Source organism: Loxodonta africana, chromosome 3, assembly GCF_030014295.1.
Source record: "Loxodonta africana isolate mLoxAfr1 chromosome 3, mLoxAfr1.hap2, whole genome shotgun sequence".
Taxonomy (NCBI): domain Eukaryota; kingdom Metazoa; phylum Chordata; class Mammalia; order Proboscidea; family Elephantidae; genus Loxodonta; species Loxodonta africana.
The window spans coordinates 188,091,545-188,116,288 of record NC_087344.1 but is presented as its reverse complement, the minus strand read 5'-3'; the positions used below and the strand labels follow the sequence as shown (position 1 = coordinate 188,116,288).

The following is a 24,744-nucleotide window of genomic DNA, read 5'->3' as shown; positions in this document are numbered from 1 at the left end:
TGGAGAGACTGGAACACTTAAACACTGCTGGTGGGAATATAAATGGTACAACCACTTTGGAAATCGATTTGGCGCTTCCTTAAAAAACTAGAAATAGGATTACCATACAATCCAGCAATCCCACTTCTTGGAATATATGTTAGAGAATTAAGAGCCTTTACACGAACAGATACATGCACACCCATGTTCATTGCAGCACTGTTTACAATAAAAGATGGAAGCAACCAAAGCGCCCATCAACAAATGAACTGTTAAATAAATTATAGTATATTCACACAATGGAATAGCACGCCTCAAAAAGGACAATGATGAATCCATGAAACGTTTCATAACATGGAGGAAACTGGAAGGCATTATGCTGAGTGAAATTAGTCAGTTGCAAAAGGACAAATATTGTATGAGATCGCTATTATAGGAACTCAAAGAATAGTTCATAGAGAGAAGAAAATATTCTTTGATGGTTACTGCAGTGGGGAGGGAGGGAGAGAGAGGGATATTCGCTAATTCGATAGGAGACAAGAATATTTTAGGTGAAGGGAAAGACAACACACAATACAGGCGAGGTCATTACAACTGGACTAAACCAAAAAGCAAAGAAGTTTTCTGGATAAACTGAACGCTTCAAAAGCCAGTGTCGCAGGGGCGGGGGTTTGGAGACCATGGTTTCAGGGGACATCTAGGTCAATTGGCATAATAAAATCTATTAAGAAAATATTCTGCATCCCACTTTGGAAAGTAGCATCTGGGGTCTTAAACACTAGCAAGCAGCCATCTAAGATGCATCAATTGGTCTCAACCCATCTGGAGCAAAGGAGAATGAATAGCACCAAAGACACAAGGTAATTATGAGCCCAGGAGACAGAAAGAGCCACATAAACCAGAGACTGCATCAGCCTGAGACCAGAAGAACTACATTGTGCCCGGGTACAATGGATGACTGCCCTGACAGGGAAAAGAGCAGAGACCCCCTGAAGGAGCAGGAGAGCAGTGGGATGCAGACCTCAAATTCTCATAAAAAGACCAGACTTAAAGGTCTGACAGAAACTAGAAGGACCCCAGACGTCATGGTCCCCAGACATTCTGTCAGCCTAAGACAGGAAACGTTCCCAAAGCCAACTCTTCATACAGGGACTGGACTGGACTACAGGATAGAAAATGATACTGGTGAAGAATGAGCCTCTTGGATTAAGTAGTCACATGAGACTGTGTGGGCAGCTCCTGTCTGGAGGGAGATGAGAAGGCGGAGGGGGTCAGAAGCTGACCGAATGGACACGAAAATAGAGCATGGACCAAAGGAGTGTGGTGTCTCATTAGGGGGAGAGCAGTTAGGAGTATATAGCAAGGTGTGTATAAATTTTTATATGAGAGACTGACTTGACTTGTAAACTTTCACTTAAAGCACAATAAAAATTTAAAGAATATATATATAAGTCAAAATGGAGTGTGTACCTAAAGGTAAGAGCTAAAATTGCAAAAGTCTTAGAAGAAAACATAGGAGTAAATCTTTGTAACCTCAGATGAGGCAATATTTCTTAAATATGACACCAAGAAAACAACAAAAGAAAAAAATTAATTAGACTCCATCAAAATTTTAAATTTTGTGCTTCAAAGGTCACCATCAAGAAACTGAACACTCTACCTGATTTCAGAACCTATTATACAGCCACAGTAGTCAAAACAGCCTGGTACTGGTACAACAACAGGCACATAGACCAATGGAACAGAATTGAGAACCCAGACATAGATCCATCCACATATGAGCAGCTGATATTTGACAAAGGCCAGTGTCAGTTAATTGGGGAAAAGATAGTCTTTTTAACAAATGGTGCTGGCATAACTGGATATCCATTTGCAAAAGAATGAAACAGGACCCATACCTCACACCATGCACAAAAACTAACTCCACGTGGATCAAAGACCTAAACATAAAGACTAAAACGATAAAGATCGTGGAAGAAAAAATTGGGACAACCCTAGGAGCCCTAATACAAGGCATAAACAGAATACAAAACATTACCAAAAATGATGAAGAGAAACCCGATAACTGGGAGCTCCTAAAAATCAAACATGTATGCTCATCTAAAGACTTCATCAAAAGAGTAAAAACACCACCTACAGACTGGGAAAGAATTTTCAGCTGTGACATCTCCGACCAGCACCTGATCTCTAAAACCTACATGATTCTGTCAAAACTCAACCACAGAAAGACAAACAACCAATCAAGAAGTGGGCAAAGGATATGAACACACATTTCACTAAAGAAGATATTCAGGCAGCCAACAGATACATGAGAAAATGCTCTCGATCATTAGCCATTAGAGAAATGTAAATTAAAACTACGATGAGATTCCATCTCACACCAACAAGGCTGGCATTAATCCAAAAAACACAAAATAATAAATGTTGGAGAGGCTGCGGAGAGATTGGAACTCTTATACACTGCTGGTGGGAATGTCAAATGGTACAACCACTTTGGAAATCTATCTGGCGTTATCTTAAACAGTTAGAAATAGAACTACCACACAAGCCAGAAATCCCGCTCCTCGGAATATACCCTAGAGATACAAGAGCCTTCACACAAACAGATATATGCACACCCATGTTTATTGCAGCTCTGTTTACAATAGCAAAAAGCTGGAAGCAACCAAGGTGTCCATCAACGGATGAATGGGTAAATAAATTGTGGTATATTCACACAATGGAATACTACGCATCTATAAAGAACAGTGACGAATCTGTGAAACATTTCACAACATGGAGGAACCTGGAAGGCATTATGCTGAGCGAAATGAGTCAGAGGCAAAAGGACAAATATTGTATAAGACCACTATTATAAGATCTTGAGAAATAGTAAAAACTGAGAAGAACACATACTTTTGTGGTTACGAAGAGGGGAGGGTGGGAGAGGGTTTTTTATTGATTAATCAGTAGATAAGAACTGCTTTGGTGAAGGGAAAGACAACACTCAATGCATGGAAGGTCAGCTCAATGGGACTGGACCAAAAGCAAAGAAGTTTCCGGGATAAAATGAATGCTTCAAAGGTCAGCTGAGCAGGGGCGGGGGTCTGGGGAACATGGTTTGAGGGGACTTCTAAGTCAATTGGCAAAATAATTCTATTATGAAAACATTCTGCATCCCACTTTGAAATATGGCGTCTGGGGTCTTAAATGCTAACAAGCGGCCATCTAAGATGCATCAGTTGGTCTCAACCCACCTGGAGCAAAGGAGAATGAAGAACACCAAGGTCACACGACAACTAGGAGCCCAAGAGACAGAAAGGGCCACATGAACCAGAGACCTACATCATCCTGAGACCAGAAGAACTAGTTGGTGCCTGGCCACAATCAATGACTGCCCTGACAGGGAGCACAGCAGAGAACTCCTGAGGGAACAGGAGATCAGTGGGATGCAGACCCCAAATTCTCATAAAAAGACCATACTTGATGGTCTGACTGAGACTAGGGGAATCCCGGCAGCCATGCTCCCCAGACCTTCTGTCGGCACAGGACGGGAGCCATCCCCGAAGACAACTCATCAGACATGAAAGGGACTGGTCAGCGGGTGGGAGAGAGATGCTGATGAAGAGTGAGCTAATTATATCAGGTGGACACTTGAGAGTGTTGGCAGCTCTTGTCTGGAGGCGGGATGGGAGGATAGAGAGAGAGGGAAGCTGGCAAAATTGTCATGAAAGGAGAGACTGAAAGGGCTGACTCAATAGGGGAAGAGCAGGTGGGAGTACGGAGTAAGATGTATGTAAACTTATATGTGACAGACTGATTGGATTTGTAAACGTTTACTTGAAGCTTAATAAAAGTTAATAAAAAAAAAAAAACTGAACACTACCAACAAGATGAGAGAATTCTTATAAATCAATAATAAAAACACAAATAGCACAATTTTTTAAAGGGTAAACTATTTCTTTTGACATTTCTCAAAAAAATGGCCAAGAAGCAAATGACAGAATGCTCAGTATCTTTTATATATATAACAGAGATAACAGTTGATTCTTGCTATTTCCAGTCGTTATGTTCTTTAAAGTTCCTGTAAATAGTGAATTAGCAATTACTAAACCATTGCTTCTTAGAGATTCTTACAAGCCTCTGGTCACACTTTTGTCATCTGATCAATACATAACCTTGTTTTATGTGTGTTTCTGTTTAAAAACACCGCATTTAATGTATATTGTCAATTCATTAACATTGAGCTCAGAGCCAACAGCACTATCACTTACGCCTGAACAAAGCTTATTCATCTATGTCACATAGTTTCTCCGTAAGGCAGATTAGTCTTCTTGCACTTAGGAATACTAGACAGCACTATACTTGGGGTTTATTTTAAACAGCAGAATCACCCAGAAAACACACAAAAATGAGGAAACCGTGGCCCTAAATACTCCTCAAAACAGACGCTTGTGTATAGTATGAGAGCTGAAACAAGAAGACAAAGCATAGCATTATTTTTACTTCAGGTGGAAACATACACATCAGGCAACTCAAATTTTTCACCACTCTGCTCATTGTTGGGGAAGTATAATTAAAAATAAAATCGCATGTCAACCCAGACAGACCCTCCACAAAAGTTGAAGAGAAAAAAAGCTGTTCTGTTATTGACTAAGCGTGAAACCAAAATGTGATGCATACGCAGGCAGTCTGCTGAAGAGATTGCACAGACAGAAAGGAGTTTTATCCTATTATATAGCTAAGCAGATACAACCCATTTCATACTTGTTCTCAAGATAAATAACTCGTTCTGAAGAGGACTTGACGGCACCATTTGTCATACATAGTTCATCCTAAATTTACCTGGCTGGTGATTGGAATAGCCACCTGTGTTTGCTGATTGCCTTTATCAAAAGAATTATATCTCAGTAAAGCTGTTATTTTTTAAATGTATATTGTTTTGATCAAGCCTGTATTTATCAAAATTTTAGTGATTGCTCAATGTAGAAGAAACTTTTTAATCTTTTGAGCCTTACCGTCACAAGTAATTTTAAATTTTAACGTACATACTTTTTTCAAGCATAAAAATATGTAACATCAGGGTAAAATCCTGGGATAAGTGGAATAGAAATAATGTTCTTGAATAAAATTAAATAATTAAAATATCTAAATGTTAAAAGCTTAACACTTAGATACTTAAGAAGAGGTTATTCCTTTTTCAGTGCATGCTGGTAAGTATTAAATCTGTATTCAGATTTGTTGAATATACTTTTTAATGGATATAACCCGATTTTACATCATTTTGAACTGTTGAAACTTATACATAAAAACTTTTCCAAAATTCTTCTAGGGAGTATGGGAACAAAAAAAAATTGAAGAATACTAGCATGGTTTTTAACACTTGGCATTTTTTTTTATATAGAATCAGCCAGGATTTGACTCAGATACCACTTCTACCAATTACTGTCTGTGACCTTGGGCAAGTTAACACCTCTCAAGGCCTCAGATTGGTAAAATAAGAATTGGTGTGAGTATTAAGTAAAATAATACAGATGAAATACTAGTACAGTGCCTAACATATAGAGTTAGATGTTTTGTTGTTGTTTTATAATTTATTTTACTTTATTTGTTGAGAATATACACAGGGAGAACATATACCAATTCAACAGTTTCTACATGTACATTTCAGTGACGTTGATTACATTCAAGTTATGTAACCATTCTCATTCTCCTTTTCTGACTTGTTCTTGCTCGTTTAAGGTTAAGTCACTAGGGGGCACCTAGTTTTCCTATCTAATCTTTCCAATTGCTGTTGTCAATTTGATCCCATATAGATAGATCCTATTGTTAAGTGCCACTGAGTCAGTCCCGACTCATAGTGACCCTGTGTACAACAGAACGAAGCACCACCTGGTCCTACGCCATCCTTAGAATCATTGCTGTGTTTGAGGCCGTTGTTGGTGGCACAGTGTCAATCCATCCCCTCAAGGGTCTTTCTTTTTCTCGCTGACCCTCTACCGTACCAAGCATGATGTCTTTCTCCAGAGAGTCGTCCCTCCAGATGACATGTCCAAAGTACATGAGACAAAGTCTCGCCATCCTCGCTTCCAAGGAACATTCTGGCTGTACTTCTTCCAAGACAGATTTGTTCGCTCTTCTGGCAGTCCCTAGTATATTCAGTATTCTTTGCCAACACCATAATTGAAAGGCATCAGTTCTTTGGTCTTCGTTACGTGTTGTCCAGCTTTCACATGCATGCAAAATGATTGAAAATATCATGGCATGGGCTGTGTGCGCACCTTATCCCTCTTTGCTTTCCAACACTTTAAAGAGGTTTTTTGCAGCAGATTTGCCCAGTGCAATATGTCCTTTGATTTCTTGGCTGCTGCTTCCATGGGCATTGATTGAGGATCCAAGTAAAATGAAATCCTTAACAATTCATATATTTTCTCCATTTATCATGATGTTACTTAGTGGTCCATCTGTGAGAATTTTTGCTTTCTTTATGTTGAGATGTAATCCATACTGGAGACTGTAGTCTTTGATCTTCATCAGTAAGTGCTTCAAGTCCTCTTCACTTTCGGCAAGCAAGGTTGTATCATCTGCATATCACAGGTTGTTAATGGGTCTTCCTCAATTCTAATGCCATGTTCTTCTTCATATAGTTGAGCTTCTCAGATTATTTGCTCAGTATACAATTGAATAAGAATGGTAAAAGAACACAACCCTGATGCACACCTTTCCTGACTTTAAACACGGTATCCCCTTATTCTGTTCAAACAGCTACCCCTTGGCCTGTGTACAGGTTCTACATGAGCACAATTAAGTGTTCTGGAATTCCCATTCTTTGCAGCATTATCCATAATTTGTTAGGATCCACACAGTCGAATCCCTTTGCGTAGTCAAATACAGGTAAACATCTTTCTGTTATTCTCTACTTTCAGCCAAGGTCCACGTGGCATCAGCAGTGATATCCCTTGTTCCACGTCCTCTTCTCAGTTTAACATGAATTTCTAGCAGTTCTCTGTTGATGTACTACTTCAAGGGCAAGTTTCTGAGTCTTTTCTGACATCCATTTTGGTATTTTCTTTCCTGCCTTTTTAATGACCTTTTGCTTTCTTCATGTTTGATGTCCTTGATGTCTCCCACAACCTGTCTGGTCTTTGGTCATTAGTGTTCAGTTTGTTAAATCTGTTCTTGAGATAGTCTGCAAATTCAGGTGGGATATATTCAAAGTCATATTTTGGTTCTCATGGACTAGCTTTCATTTTCTTTAGCTTCAACTTGAACTTGCATATGAGCAGTTGATGGTCTGTTCCGCGTTCGGCCCCTGGCCTTGTTCTGACTGATGATACTGGACTTTTCCATCATCTCTTTACACAGATATAGGTGATTTGATTCTTGTGTTTTCTCTCTAGCGAGGTCCATGTTGTTGAAAAAAAGATATTTGCAGTGAAGAAGTGGTTGGTCTTGCAAAATTCTGTTGTGTGATCTCTGGTGTCTTCTCTGTCACCAAGACAGTGTTTTCCAACTGCTGACCCTTCATTTCCAACTTTTGCATTCCAGTCACCAGTAATTATCAATGCATCTTTTTTGCATGTTTGATCAATTTCAGACTGCATGAGTTGGTAAAAATCTTCAGTTTCCTCATATTTGGCAGCAGTGATTGGTTCATAAATTGAAATGCTTTTTTCATCTGATTGGTTGATCACATCATGAATGATGGTTACATCATATCACAACAGCTATCCAGTATCTGGCCAAACTACTAAGAATCATAGCCTAGCTAAGTTGACGCATAAAATTAATCGTTATGGTCCACTTCTTGTCCACTTGGCACCTATCACATTTTCTCAAACCATATATAATCTCCAAATAAACACAATTACAAAGTCATACTTCCGTCTGACATAATAAATTTAACATATACAAATGAAAACACACCCCTTTTACATCTTGTATTTTATAATACGTAATTTTTTTTTTTTAATGGTATAAGGGAAAGAATAAAATGAAGATCTTTGAGATATGTATATCCCTGGTTAAGCGCAGGGCTGCTAACCAGCAGGTTGGTGGTTTGAACCCACCTGGTAGCTCTGTAGGAGATAAGCCATGGCGATCTGCTCCCTTCAGGATTACAGCCTAGGACATCCAATGGGGCAGTTGTACTCTGTCCTTATAGGGTTGCTATGAGTCAGAATTGACTACATAAACAATAAATATATTTACAGGTAATCCCTCACTTACGACATACTTGACTTACCGTGAACTGCACTTACTACCGTTCATTTTTTTTTTTGTATGTCTTATCATCAGCCATATGTATTACATACAGTGTTTCAGAGTATAATTTGCTGATGTTATCATTCTCATTCCACCCCACAAATATAAGGATTGGATTTATATAAAGATACTGATAATAAACGGCAATAATAATGAAAACCAAAAAAAAAAATGAGGTGTTCTACTTACATCGGATCTGACTTACAATGGAGTCATCGGAACGGAACCACATCATAAGTCTAGGACTACCTGTATACACGCACACCAAAAAAAAAAAAAAAATCAAAACAAATACTTCTAACAATTAGAGTCCTATTTCTACAACTGATCACGTGATCATATCTCATATTTAGGACCACCTTCTTCCACCTCCCATTCCATAGTCCCTTTGCCCTCAGCAATCACCTCAGCTGGTCGTGGTTCTTTGCCTGGTGGGGTGACCCAAACCTTTTTTTCTTAAGAGCCTGGGCTATTAGTAGAACTGTCTGAATTGAGTTGTAGGTTTCCACTGACTTTAATCACAGGGCATGACAGTACTAAGAGTCGTCCTAAGGAATCTCCTGTATTGAAGACATATTTTTATTTACCTCCATTATGTAATAGCAGTCCAGTTTCCCCTTGTAGTCAAGATCAGTCATACTAGCCAGTATGGTAACTCCCTTCTTTGCCTGTTAACTCAGAGGCATGAGGAGCCCAGAGTGGCCAGATGACATTGTTAACTCCAGCTCAGTGGAGTCAGTGTAGTATCTACTGGTGGGAGCATTCTTCCCTTTAGAACTAAGAGCTGTAGACCAGCAGAGCATAGAGTTTCGGGGACAAGAGGCAAAAATTTTGTGAGTGGGTTACTAGGAGTAGTAGTGAGTGGTGTCACTCCCATTTCCACCCCTTAATTCCTGGACCCAGGAATCTTGGCTTTGGGAGAAATAGCGCCATATATTGGATGCTAATTTAAAGCATACACAGCTTTCTGGAGAAAGACGCCCAGCCCTGCAAGGTATTTTCACCTAGCTGGTGCCGTAATTGAGTCTTTAAAAGGCAATTTCATTATTTTATCAAGCCAGCTGCTTCAGGGTGATGGGGAACATGGTAAGACCAGTGAATTCCATGAACATGGGCCCAGTACCACATTTCATCTGCTGTGAAGTAAATTCCTTAATCCAAGGCTATGCATCATGGGATACCTTGACGGAGGATAAGGCATTCTTTAAGTCCACAGATGGTAGTTTTGGCAGAAGCATTGCATGCAGGGAATTATAGCCATACCCACAGTAAGTGTCTATCCCAATGAGAACAAAACACTACCCTTTCCATAATAGAAGCAGTCCAATGTAGTCAGCCTGCCACCAGGTTGCTGCTGGTCACCCCCAAGGAATGGTGCCATATCAGAGACTCAGTGTTGGTCTCTTTTGCTGGCAGATTGGGCACTCAGCAGTGGCTGTGGCCAGGTCGGCCTTTGTGAATGGAAGTATATATTGCTGAGAGCCCATGCATAATCTCCACCTCTGCCACCATGGCCACTGTGGTCATAACCTCATTAAAATTAGCTAATATTTACATATAGTATTTACCAGACATAATTCCAAGTATTTATTATGTATTAATTTGTTTAATCCTCATGTTAACCTAAAGACATAGGCCTTCGTAGGAAATGAGAAAATTAGGGAACAGAGAGGTTAACCTACCATGGTCATGCAGCACCTTGTAGCAGAGCTGGGATACGAAACCAGGCAAACTGTTCTCTCTCTTAGGTCCCAGTTTGGTCAGCAGACCATAATTACAAGCACTAGAATTTGGTTGAGACTCATGAAGACCCTATAGGACAGAGTAAAATTGCCCCATAGAGTTTCCAAGGAGCGGCTGCTGGTTTCAAACTGCTGACCTTTTGGTTAGCAGCCGTAGATGACAAAAATAGCTAGGGAAAGAGGTCAGCTGGTATCCACAAAACATGTCATCCTGTCCACTTCATTGTTAAAATTCTCTTCTGCCAAAGCCACCCTTTGGTGAGCATTCACATAAGATACAAATACTTCACTTCTTTGGCTAATTCATAGAGGTCTGTGTACATATTTCTTCCCCATACCTCCTGTCGTCAATTTTCCAACCATGTTCCTCCCAGGTCCCTGACCAACCAGCCAAACCATTGGCCACAGCCCATGAATCTGTGTACGGTTGCACATCTGGCCATTTCTGCTTTCAAGCAAAATTAACAACCAAGTACACTGCTCAAAGTTCTGCCCACTGGGAGGATTTCCCTTCACCACTGTCCTTCACAGAGGTATTGCTCAGTATTATCCAAACATTTTCAGAAGAGGAAAAAACACTTCCTAAATCATTTTGTGAGCCCATTTTAATCCTGATATAAACCCTGACAAAGACTTTAGGAAATAAGGAAATTCATCATAATCAGGATACACACACACACACAAAAAAAAAAATCTCCCAGATCTAGAAAGGAATTTTCTCAGCCTTAAAAGGGCATTACAAAAAAACTACAGTTAACATCATACTTAATCATGAAATATTTAATGCTTCCCACCCCCCAAGATTGGGAAGAGGCACAAATGTTGTTACAAGTTTGATTGCATCCCCAAAAAGATATGTTGAAGTCGTCCTACCCCAGTACCTGTGAATGTGACATTTGGAAATAGGATATTTGCAGATGTAATTTGTTAACATGATGTCATACTATAATAGGGTGGGCTATAATTCAGTATAACTGAGATTCTTATAAAAAGAGAAGATAGAGGGAAGACGGCCACATGAAGGCAGGTAGAGCCTGGTGTTAACGCTGCCAAGGAACACCTGGGGCTACCAGAAGCTGGAAGGCACAAGGAGGGATCTTCCCCTAGAGCCTGCAGAGTGAGTGAATATGGTCCTGTTAGAACCCTGGATTTTGGATTTTTCTCCTCCAGTACTGTGAGACAATAAATTTATGTTGTTTTAAGCCACCTTCTTTGTAGTACTTTGTTACAGAATTCCTAGGAAGATAATACAGATGTGCACTATCACTACTCTATTCAGCATTGTCCTGGATATCCTAGCTAGTGCCGCAAGGCCAGAAAAGGATTATAGGGCATGAAGATCAGGAAGAAAGAAGTAAAATTATTTTTATTCACAAATGACATGACCATTTATTTAGAGAATCTGAAGGTATCTACAAGAAAGCTACTAGTCACAAAATTACTGAAAACAAATTCAGTATTTAAAAATGAGTTGTATTTGGCATATGTCTTAGTCATGTAGTGCAGCCATAACCGAAATATCAGAAGTGGATGGCTTCTTCAAAGAGAAATTTATTTCCTCACAGTAAAGTAGGCTAAAAGTCCAAATTCAGGGCCTCAGCTCCAGGGGAAGGCTTTCTCTCTCTGTCGGCTTTGTCAACAATCTGATCCCAGTGCTGCTTTCTTGGTGGTGTGAGATCCCCCTGTCTCCCTACTCCCTTCTCTTATTTATATCTCGAGAGATGGCCTCAAGACACAATCCAATCTTGCAGATTGAGTCCTGCCTCACTAACACAACTGTCACCCATTCTCCGTCATTAACATCGTAGAGGCAGGATTTTCAGCATATAGGAAAATCATACAATTCCAGGAATCATGGTCCAGCCAAATTGATACACACGTATTTTGGGAGACATAATTCAATCCATGACAGCATATCAGAAGCAAACAACTAGAAAGAGAAAAATTTTTAAAGTTTAGAAAAGTGTTATAAAAAAGCTAAAATACCAAATTTTTACACAGCGCACACCTCTGTATGCCAACTGCTCCCTCAGGAGATATTTTTATAAGCGCTGCTATGCCTTTTTTTTTTTTTTTACACGTAAAAAAAATTAGCATAGCATGCTAACGAAAATACCTCATGGGGAGGGAGCAGTTGACAAACAAATGTAGAAAAAGGCAGGTGTTAATTTCCATAAAATAGGGTAATTAGGAATAAATTTATCTGGAAACAGGCATGGCCGCTACACTGAAAACTAAAACATTCCTCAGAAGAATTAGGAAGATCTAAATAAATGGACAGATACACCATGTTCAGGGATTGGAAGCCTGTAGTGTTGTGTTCAGTGTAATCTAAAACATACTGCCGGCAGGCTTTTCTGTAAAAATGGATATGCTGGTTCTAAAATTAAGTAGAAATGCAAAAATCCTAGATTATTTAAAATTATCTTTAAAAAAAAAAAAGCTGGGAGACTTACACTACCTGATTTCAAGAGTTACTGTAAATCTGTTGAATCAAAACTGTGGTATTGGCATGAGACTAGATCTGTGGAACAAATTAAAGACCCAGAAATACACTGAAGCTTTTTTGATAATTTGATTATTAGCAGAAGTGCCAAAACAATAGGGAAAGGAACATCCCTTTAATAAATTGTGCTATAACTGTTGGATGTCCGTATGAAAAAAATTAAACTTTGAACCCTACCTGATACCAAACACAAACTTGATTTGCCCTGAATCATAGACTTAACATAAAAGTTAAGAGTATAAAGCTTTTAGAAGAAAGCATAGCACAAATATCTTTATAACCTAAGGGTAAGCAAAGGCTTCTTAGGTAGGAAACAGCAATAACCATAAAAGAAAATTTTGATAAATTATACTTCAACAAAATTTAAAACTTTGGCCTGTCAGAAAGCACCGTTACAAAATGAATAGGCAACACACAAACTGGGAGAAAATATTCACAAAACATACCTGGCAGTGGGCTTGTATCCAGAATACGTAAAGAAATCCTACAAAGCAGTCAAAAAGACAAACAACCTAGTTAAAAATGGGCAAAAAATTTGAACAGAGACTTCACCAAATATACAAATGGCTAATAAGCATATGAAAAAGGACTCAACATTGTTAGTCATCAGGAAAATATAAATTAGAACCACAGTAAGGTCTACCAACCAAAAAAACCAAACCTGTTGCTGTCAAGTTGATTCTGACTCATAGCGACCCTAAAGGATAGAGTAGAACTGCCCCATAGGGTTTCCAGGGAGGGCCTGATGGATCCGAACTACCGACCTTTTGGTTAGCAGTCGTAGCTCTTAACCGCTACGCCATCAGGATTTCCTAAGGTCTACCAGAATGGCTAAAGTTAAAAACACTGACACCAAATGTTGGCAAGGATGTGGAAAAACTGGAATGCTCATACATAGTTCTGAGAGAATAAAATGATAACAACCACTTTTTAACAAGCTCTGGCAGTTCTTGTAAAGCTGACCATACACCTACCCAAGAGAAATGAGTACATATGTCTATAATGAATGTTCATAGTAACTTGAATTCACAACAGCGAAAAACTATACAGACCCTGGGCGTCTATCAGTAGAAAATGGATAAATAAACTTTGGATATATTCATACAGTAGACTTGTTGTTAGTTGCTGTGGAGTCAGTTCTGACTCATAGCAACCCTGTGTACAACAGAACAAAACACTGCCCGGTTGACGCCATCCTCACAGTCATTGTTATGCTTGAGCCCACTGTTGGAACCACTGTCAGTCCGCCTCGTTGAAGATCCTCCTGTTTCGCTGACCCTCTACTAGCCAGCAATAAAAAGGAGGAGAAAAAAAATTCTGATACATGCAACAACATGGATTAATCTCAAAACCTTTACGATAAACAGGCCTCTGCATCCGGGAAGATGGAATACTTTTCGCAGTCCTTCCATTAAGTACTACTAAAAATATTTGAAAACATGTAATATATATCACATTTTAAAACAAGATTGAGAGGTAGAAGAAATCAGCCCTGGACCCCAGGACCCGGGGAATAACACAATTTTCTTTTTGCTCCATATATCCCAGACTTTGAGCTGAAGAAGCTGACAACCTAGAAATATCAATGGATATAAACAAAACCCTAAGAAAAGCTTGCTATTTCTATCCAAAGGATCAGAGAAGGGACAGTCACTCATCATACCAAGAATCTGGATGATCTCAAACTGAATGAAAAAAGGCAATTGATAGATGCCAACACCAAGATGTTAAAATTATCTGACAAAGATTTTTTTTATTGTGCTTTAAGTGAAAGTTTACGAGTCAAGTCAGTCTCTCATACAAAACCATATGTACACCTTGCTCTGTACTCCTAGTTGCTCTCCGCCTAATGAGACAGCACACACCTTTTCTCCACCGTGTATTTCCATGTCCATTTAGCCAGCTTCTGTGCCCTTCGACCTTCATATCTCCCGTCCAGACAGGAGCTGCACACAGTCTCATGTGTCTGCTTGATCCAAGAAGGTCACTCCTCACCAGTATCATTTTCTGGCATATAGTCCAGTCCACTTCCTGTCTGAAGAGTTGGCTTTGGGAGTGGTTCCTGCCTTGGGCTAACAGTCTGGGGACCATGACCTCCAGGGTCCTTTCTAGTCTCTGACAAAGATTTTAAAGCAGCCATGATAGAAATGTTCCAACAAACAATTACGAACATATATGAAACAAAAAATAGAAGACCTCAACAAAGAAGTAGAAAATGTAAAGAAGAACCAAATGGAAGTTTTATAACTGAAAAAAGAACCAAATTTTTTTTTAACTCAGGGATGGAGTCAACAGCACCATGGAGGGGACAGAGAAAAGAGTCTGGAAACTGGAAGATGGAATAATACAAATTACCCAATCCGAACAACAGAGAAACTAGACTGGCAACAAACAGAAATACAGAGGCTCAGTGACCTGAGGGACTATGACAGAAGATCTAACATTCATGTCACTGGAGTCCTGAAAGGAGAGAAAAATAGGGCAGCACTGAAAACATACTGGAAGAAATAATAGCTGAAAAGGTTCCAAATTTGGCAGGAGACAAACCCACAGATCCAAGAGTCTCTCAAAATTTTTTGTCTTTAGTCTTCTGAAGTTTGACTATAATGTATCTCAGCATGAATTTCTTTGAGTTTATCTTGTTTGAGGTTCGATCAGTTTCTTAAATCATGATAAAATTGGCTAAACCACTGCTGAATCAGGGAAAAAGAAAAAAGGTGCAGATAAACATTAGGAATGAATAGAGGACATCACTAGAAATATTATAAACATTTTAAAAGTTTATAAGAGAATACTGATGGGCAGTTGTTAGTTGCCACCATGTCCGTTCCAGTTCATGTGACTCCATGTATGCAGAGTAGAACTAGAACTGCTTTCGGGCCTGTGACCTTTCAGACGCAGATCACCAGGCATTTCCTCTGACGTGCCTTTGCGTGGGTTCAGATTGCCTGCCTTTCAGCTAGTAGCCAAGCACCTAACCATTTTAGCCACTGAGGGACTCCATATATGAGAACAAGGGTACAAACTTTAATTTTAACAAAGAAGTGAAAGAACGATTGGTCTTTGTTCATCTGGAACAAAAAATAAAGAAGGAAACCCAAGAATCAGAGAAGGAGCTGGACTATAGGACTGATTGTCTGTGTGAACTACTGCCTCCTCAACCGTGAGACCAGAAGATCTAGATGGCTACCACTACCGAACGTTCTGATCAAGAATAGAGGAATCCTGAGAAAAATGTCTTGAAGAATCCAGATTTACTGGACCTAATTAAATCTGGAGGAATCTCCAGGACTAAGGCTGAGTTGCTTTTCAAGCCTTGAGTTGAAACTATCCCCTGAAGTCACCTTTAAACTAAACTTTTTAGCCCTGAGTGAAGATTGTCACCCTTGAGTATTGCATTACTTTAAAAAAAATCTTTATCTGTACAAGACCAAAGGGTCAACAACTCTTTTAAAGCATAGTTGAGAAGATTGGGGGGCAGGGAGATTAATGAAATGGAAATATAACAAGTAGAACAGAAAAAGTGAGAATGTTGACACGAAGTGAAGAATGTAACCAATCTCACTGATTGTTATGTCTGGAAACTGGAATGGGAGTGGGTGGAATTCTGTGTATGTTTTCACGAAAAATAAAAAATTTTTTTAAATGACAATTTCTTTAAAAATTACCAAACCTGATCCAAGAAGAAATGGAAAATTGGCCTATGAATAGACCAATAATCTTCCCGACCAAAGGCCTACTCTTGGCATGTTTTATGGAGGAATTTTATAAACCTTTATAAGTACAGATAATTCCTATACAAACAACTCCTAAGAACAGGCGAGAAGACTAATTTCCTATTTTGTTTTATTATGTTAATAAAAAACTTGTTAGTAAAATCTAATAAAAAATAGTATGAGAAAGAAAAATTATATGCCAGTATCACTAAAGAACTAGATGCCTAAGTCCTAAATTCATTCTTCTCAAACCATGTCTAGATGTGATTTAAAAATAACATGTAAGGCTTCTCCTAGGAATATAAAGGTGTTTTAACATTAGAAATTCATGTAATTCACCAGATAAGCAGAATAGAGGAGAAATTCTATTTGATCCTTTTCATAAATGTCAAAAAGCATCTTTCTTAATTCAACAATTACGTGAACTCTTAGCCAACCTGGAGTAGAGAGAGAAGTTCCTTGGCTTGATGAAAGGTATCTGCCAGAACCAGCAGCAAACACTGGTTTTAATGGTGACGCTTTAGAAGCTTTGTCATTAAAGTCCGTAACAAGGTAAAAACGTTCATTATCCCTACTACTAGTCAAAGTTATACTGGAAGTTGCAGCCGGTACTGTAGGAAGGAAAAGTAAGAGGTGCCAGGATGACAAGCAAGAAACAAAATTGACAGGCGCTGTTCCCAGCAATAGGAAACCCTGGTGGCATAGTGGTTAAGTTCTACAGCTGCTAACCAAATGGTTGGAAGTTCAAACCCACCAGCTGCTCCTTAGAAACTCTATGAGGTGGTTCTACTCTGTCCTATAGGGTTGCAGTGAGTCAGAATCAACTCAACAGCAACAGGTTATTCCCAGCAATATGATTGTGCACATAGTGAACCCAAAAGAATCTACAGACTATTAGAATCAATAAAAGTTCTACAAGGTGAACATTAAAAACCTAGTAGTTTTCTCACATATGAACAACCAATTAGGAGACAATTTTTAAAAAGACCTCATACATGATAGCAATGAAAACTAAGTACTTGAGCATAAATCTAATGAAATTTGTATAGTCTTAATGGAGGAAATTAAAAACATAAAAGAGGACCTAATTAAATAAGAGATACACTGATTTTTTTTTTTGAGTGAGACAGTCAAGTGTTTTAAAGGTATAGGTTGTCTTAGAGTAAAAACACTCATACTCTCCTAAAGCAAAAGCAAAGAGATTTATTGTGGTTCGGAACGGTTCAAACCGGGAATATGTTCTCAAAAAGTGAAAACCAACACTTCGAGGTAGTGTTATAGAGGCACGGTTATAGGGTAAGTTCAGGAACTAAAGGTACAATATTCTGATTGGAAGTTACAATGCCAGCTATCAAGAATTATTATTAAGCCATTAAATAAAACAATGTGGTACTGGTGCAGGGATAGGAAAAAGAAGTCGGGGAACAAAATAGCCTACAAATATACCCTACAAGTTTGAAAACTTGGTATTTAGAATTGAAATCACTTGAGAAAGGATGGGCTATTCCATAAAAGGGGTTAAGACTTTTTACCATCCAAAGGAATTAAAATTAGTTCCTTAATTCCCAATATAAGAAATTCCAAATGGATTAAAAACCTAAATGAAAAAACAAAATTTTAAAACTTTTAGAAGAAAAAACAGGAGAATTTTTTGGGACATTGGATAGAGAAGAACACAAGATGCATAAACCCCATAGGAAAAGATTGATAAATTTAACTTTATTAACTACCATACTGGACAGAGCAGCTCTACTAATCAGGGTCGAATGTGGTTGTTTGCAATCAGGGCTTGGAACAGGTTCCTTCAGGTTCAAACCCCTGCTGAGAATTTGCATTTCTGACAAGTCCTGAAGTGATGCTAATACTGCTGGTTAGGGACCAATTCTGAGAATCACTAGTAGAGCAGTGGTTCTCAAAATTGATTGATAAGAATCATCTGGGGATCTTGTTAAACTGTAGATTCTGATTCAGTATTTCTGGGGTGGAAATGGAAATTCTCAGCAAGGGTTTGAACCGGAATGTACCTGTTTGAAGCCCTGTCAATACCCCTGTCAAAAGTACAGATATTTAAATAAGGTTTCGAAGGGAGAAAAGGGCATAAATTTATAAATTGTTAGAGAAGATTCAGTTTTGCATGGGAAGATTGACATTAATGTGAAAGCAGGAGGCCAAGTTTTATTTAAGAAATTGTGCTTAGAGTAAAAGTCAGGAAACAATGAGGAAAGAAGCTGATATTGTTCAAAGGGGTTGAAAGGGAACAGTTAGTGGAGCCCTTGAAGCTTATGCCATGGAATATGTATTTTTCATTCACTCATTCATTCAGCAAATATTTTTCAATACCACTTGGTGATCAGGCAGTTTTCTAGATGCTTGGGATACATCGATAAACAAAATAGACAAAGGTCCATGCCTTTGTAAAACTTACATTCTTCCAGTAGGTGGGAAAAAGATCACCATATCCCTGTATTTCTGGGTCTCACTTGTCTTTCCTCAGGTTGAAAAATCATAAACTTGAATTTTTACTAGTGTGGTGTGTAGTGAAATTTGAACAGAGTTTTATGTTGATGACTTTGGTCATTGTTCATAACACACTTGATGAGGTGCATTTCTCTTGGACAGGAAAGAACTGCCACTACGAGCTTTTTCTTTCTGGATCACTTACACAGAATGGAGTCCTGGTTGCACAGTGGTTAAAGCACTCAGCTGTAATTCAGGAGGTCAGTGGTTTGAACCCACCAGCTGTTCTGAGAGAGAAAGATACCGCAGTCTGCTTCAGTAAAGATGTACAACCTTGGAAACCTTACGGGGCAGCTCTACTCTGCCCTACAGGGTCAGTCAGAGTCAAAATTGACTCAAGGGCAGTGGGTTGGGTTTGGTACACAGAATCACAAAGGGAAAATTAATAAATCTGACCTATTTGTAGAATGATCCTACAACCCAGTAAAAACCTGTTGCCATCGAGTCGATTCCTACTCATAGTGACCCTACAGGACAGAGCAGAGCTACCCCATAGAGTTTCCAAGGAGCACGTGGTGGATTCAAACTGCCGGCTTTTGGTTAGCAGCCATAGCTGTTACTTAACCACTATGCCACCAGGGTTTCCATAATCCAGTAGTCAGGTTAAGTAACCAAACTAAGCTTTTTCTGAAAAGCCAGTCATCATCATCTTGGAAAGAAACCAAGTTGTCCTCTGGAGATAGGAAAGAGACAAAGTCACTGTTATCTCTCTTTGTTCTTTTTATTGAGTACCTCCCTTCTCTTTGGTTTCCTCTTTTGCCTAACTACCTGATTAAGAAGGGAGTGTTTATGTGGAGATTTTCCACTTCCAAATCCTGTTCTTCATTCCCCTTCATACTAGGACTGATTTTGGAAATGAAAATCAGCCTGAACTTCTCCTTTTTAAGATTTCAAGGTCAACACAGGCTTAGAGCTACTATAATCCCTTCCTTGAAATGACTTGTTTGCCCATAAATTCAATTTTATTTCAAGAAGAAAAGTGAAAGATTTTTTTGTTCCTTCTTTAGTGGTCAAAACTATCTCAAGACTCAGAGCCACAACCAACCAACCAAGCATTGCCGTCGAGTCAATTCCGACTCATAGTGACCCTGTAGGACAGAGTAGAGCCACAACAGCAATAAGAAAAATCTACAGATTTCAATGGATAGAAAGTGATTTTTTTTTTCTTTTTTTAAGTTAAGGATTAGCTAAAGAATTTTTTTCCCCAAATGAGGAGCTCCTGAGTAGGCTCCCCTGGGACATCATCTCCAGTTGAAGTAGATCAAAGAAATCTTTTTAGATGGCTCTCACTTCTTAGACATGGCCCTCATTTCATAGATTTAGAGGAAAGGAGAGGCTGACCTATCAGTCTTTTCTTTTCCAGCTCTCAGTATATGGATTAGACTCGACATAAAGGAGAAATACAAATAATGCCCGGAAAAGCACTGTAACAACTATGGAGACTTGTTGCTAGGAAAACCCAAGATGTTAGAATGTGGGAAAAATTGTTGTTTTGAGGTTAATTGGAATGGATGTGAATGCTTGCTTTTCTAGGAGGAAAAAGAAAAGGTTGTTTTTTAATTCAGAATTTACTGTCTACTTCACTTCCTTACACTCTCTTTTCTAGAGAAAACACGTTAGGTATTACTGGCAAAGGAGTTAACCGCTTTCATTAAGGTGTTTGTCCCATATGCGGAGGACCAGTCTTGACTTTTTGAGAAATTATATTTTTATTGCTATTAAGAAACAATGGACACTGTAAAAAAAATTTTTTTTCAAAAAATATAGGAAAGTGTAAATCAAAAGGTAAAACTCCTTCCTCAGATATAATAGTTTAGTGTATACCCTTTCAGACTTTTTTCTACCCACATTTTTCCCCAACACTTTATTATGACATTTTGCAACATGTAGAGAATGAATGTCCTACCACCTAGATTCTACAATTAACATTTTAAACCAAAAAAACCAAACCTGTTGCCATCGAGTGAATTCCGACTCATTGCGACCCTAGAGGACAGAGTAGAACTACCCCGTAGGGTTTCCACGGAGTGCCTGGTGGATTAGAACTGCCAACCTTTTTGGTTAGCAGCCATAGCTGTTAACCACTACATCACCAGGGTTTCCAATTAACATTTTACTTTACTTGATTTGTCATATATCTGTCCATCTCCTTATCCATCTGCTAATCCATTTTACTGTTGAATGCACTCTAAATTGTAGACGTCAATATATTTCCCCCTAAATATTTTAGCACACTTACGGAAAACAGGAGCCCTGATGGTGCAGTGGTTAAGAGCTCGGCTGCTAACCAAAAGGTAGGAAGCTTGAATCCACCAGTCTGTCCTTGGAAGCCCTGTGCAACAGTTCTCCTCTGTCCTGTAGAGTTGCTATGAGTAGGAATCCACCCAACGGATTTTATCATAAACAAGAGTTCCGTATTCATAGGTTTTCCTTTTGAGGGAACATTAAAATCTGTTTAAGATAAGATTTTCACACTATTAAAATTGCGTATGAACTCATAAGCTTTATTTTACAGTACACGAACTGGGAACGTCTGGTCTGAAAATTAGGCAAGAGATCCATAGCAGGAGAACAGAGGGGAAAGGCTTTTGTAATGGCAGAGAGTCCTGACTGGCTAGTTTAGGTTTCCGTTTCTGGGCAAGTCGATTGACTTAGATTTGGACTCCTGGGAAAGCTAGGTATTTCCTTTAAATGGAAACTTAGGTTCTAGTTTGCTGTTGTGGGGCTCAGCACAAGCAACTTCATTATGGGCCTAGGTTAGTCAGTTTATCGCATCGATAAAATGCACAAATCTTTGATGTACATTTGCTAAGATTTTTTCAAATATATACACCTGTGTAACCCAAACCCTTCTTAAGGGTAGAACATTATCACTCCAGGAATTTCTCTCGCGCCCTTTCCCAGTCAGTCGCCACCATATATAGCTGGTTTTTTTTTTTTTCCCTAGTATTTTCAAAAATGAGCTCATGCTATACGTGCTGCAAGTTGCAGAACATGTTACGTATATGTTTCTGTGTCAGTATATACATAGCTTTTTTTTAATTGCTGCATAGTATCTTTTTTATTGTACTTTAGAGGAAGGGTTATAGAGCAAACTATTTCTCATTAAACAGTATGCATGTTGTTTTATAACATTGGTTAACAACCCCACAATAAATCAGCACTCTCCCATCTCAGCCTTGGGTTCCTTATTGCCAGCTTTCCTGTTCCCCCCTGCCTTTTAGTCATTGCCCCTGGACTGGTGTGCCCCTTTAGTCTCGTTAATACCTTTTTTTTTTTTTTTTTAGTGTACCAAAATTAATTTTCCTATTGATAGACTTCTAAGTCATTCCCGCTTTTTCACTACAGACTTCATAGTTATCAGTCAGCTTTGGTTCTTTTATTAGTTTCCTAAGGCTGCCGTAACAAAGTACCACAAATTGAGTGGCTTGTAAGAACAGAATTTCATTGTTTCACAGTTCTAGAAGCTATAAGCCCAAAACCAGAACATCAGTAGGGTTGATTCCTTCCGAGTCTGAGGATTCTTTCTGTCTGAGTCTCCTCTTTTTTCATAAGGACACCATTCATATTGAATTAGGACCCACCCTACTCCCGCACGACCTCAGCTTCAAAGACCCTGTTTCCTAACAAGGTCACAGTCACATGTATGAGGTTAGGACTTAAATGTATCTTTTAGGGGGACGCAATAACAGTTGTGTCCATAAGAATTCCCTATCAAGAATTGGACTCTAGCCTTCTGCTAGCTGTAATCCCAAACTAAAAAAAAGCCTATTGCCACTTAGTGTTTCTGACTCATAGTGACCCTATAGGACAGACTAGAACTGCCCTATAAGAATGCCAAGAAGCAACAGGTGGATTCAAACTGCCAGCCTTTTAATTAGCAGCCGTAGCTCTTAACCACTGTGCCACCAAGGCTTCACTATAACCTCGGCCTCTTACTATATTACCTTATCTCTATAGGTGATTTTCCCCTAAATGTACCTGTAATCCATGCTGTGTATCATTAATTTTGTCCAGTTAATAGACTCATCACAGATTACATGTTAGCATAAATAACATTCTTTTACCCAAAAAAAAATACCCATTTCAAAAAAATTAGTGGAAGAGTGTTTTGCATTTTTGCAAATTTGTATAGTGTCTGATTTAATAGACGACAACTGCATTCTCAGATCTGCTTTTGCACTCAGTCTGTTGTGATGCGTTATTTTGGTTGTGGAATACATGAAGAAAATCCAGCCTCGTACCGATACGTAGTTGGAAAAGAGTATTTTAATAACAGTTTCGGACAATTGTGAAATTTTTCTCTGATGCTATATCATAAATATAAAAGTGATAGTTCCTTTAGTTCCTTAGAAGTTTATTGTAATGTAGAACCTAAAATCGATGAGCAATTTTGTGTTAGGTTAAAATTCATTGGTTTCTCATGCACTTTGAATGGTTCCTTTACCCGTGTATGATTTTATCACTTCATGCATTGATCATTTGAAAAATATTGATTCACTGAGTTATGTTGCTGTTAACTGCCGCTGAGTCAGCCCCCGACTCAGGGTGAACACATGCGTGCTAGAGCCACACACAGTCCGGTCCTGTGTGGTCCTCATGACCAGTTTGTGACCCATAGTTAAGTAGCTCTTCTAAATGTTGACACATTTCCCTATATTTATCAAAAACTTTACATTTGTTAATGTCACCACCAGTTTCCTCAGAAATTGGAAAGATGAGAAGCTCTCAATAGTGGATAACAAATTTTCCAAAATTCTGATGTTCACTTGAAAGCTCAGATCTTATCATTGGCAACAAATACTCTGTGTTGTGTTTCCTGAAGTGACAAGCTCACTTTTTTTATTTTTAGTACTCAAGTCTGAATAACCACAAGTTGTCACGTAAAAACAGTGTTCCATGAAAAAGCTGCTAGTTTAGCTCACCACTCACTTGCACGTGTGCTTTTCCTTAAGATAACCATTAAACTTCAGTATGAAGCACAAGTGTTTTAGGTAAATTTTCCATTGTAGCACACAAAATATTAAAATCTTGACTCGTGGGTCAAGATTCACATAAATTTTTACTACTTCAGAGCATTCTTAAATGATGCTGGCGTTTTTATTTTAAATATGTGGTGCAGAAGAATACAGTGATTACTAGTAAAGTTGTGTGCAAATAGCAATGTAATGAGAAAGGCACATAACATCTTAATATTATTATTAAAGTAGGCCTAGCCTGAGTGGGCCCCTTAGAGTCAGCACAGCACACTTTGAAAACTGCTGGTCCAAAGGTGAATGGATAGATATCCAAATAACAAAACAAACTGTAAGTCCTGCAAAAAGAGAGCCAAGCATTATAGGGGTTTGAGAGAACAGAAAGGTCTTACAGAGTCTGGAATTTAGAGATTTTCAAGGTAGAAGGTGGCCCTTGGTGGTGCAAGCAGTTAATGTGCTCAACTGCTAACCAAACTCAGAGGTGCCTAAGAAGAAAGGCTTGGCAGTCTACTTTTAAAAGACCAGCCTCTGAAAGCCCTGTGGAGCGCTGGTCCACTCCGACACGCAGGGGCTCACCGTGGGTCAGGGTCAGTAGGATGGAGCTTTGAAACTGACCTTAAAGAGTTAACATTTCAGTAGGGGGAGGAAATTTTTAACAGATCATAAATTTACATGGAAGAAGTCAACTTATTTAAATTCAGGGATTCTTATTTTAGAAAACTTGTATTTTCCCTTTTTATAGTCAACCATTGCTTATGTACAATAATGAAGGATAACAGAAGCCAGATGCTCTACAGTTAATTTATAATCTAAACATTCTTAGTATTTGGTTAGCTTCATAATGACCTGTGTATTTTGGGTAGCAAATTTGCTGTTAGTTTACCAGTTGCCGTGGAGTCAGTCTGAGTACAGCTGTGCTCCCTAGGGTTTTCAATGGCTAGTTTTTTGGATGTAGACCACCAGGCCTTTCTTCTGAGGTACCTCTGAGTAGACTTGAATTTCCATCCTTTCCATTAACAGCCAAGTGTGTTAACCATTTGCACTACCCAGTGACTACTGTTGTT

At 38.8% G+C, this 24,744-nt stretch overlaps 1 protein-coding gene across 6 annotated transcripts in view; it reads left to right on the top strand.

Annotated features, from left to right (window-relative positions):
• ASH1L (ASH1 like histone lysine methyltransferase) overlaps positions 1–24,744 on the top strand; it is a 251,868-nt gene that overhangs the window by 191,884 nt on the left and 35,240 nt on the right. The gene's annotated exons all lie outside the window — the stretch shown is intronic.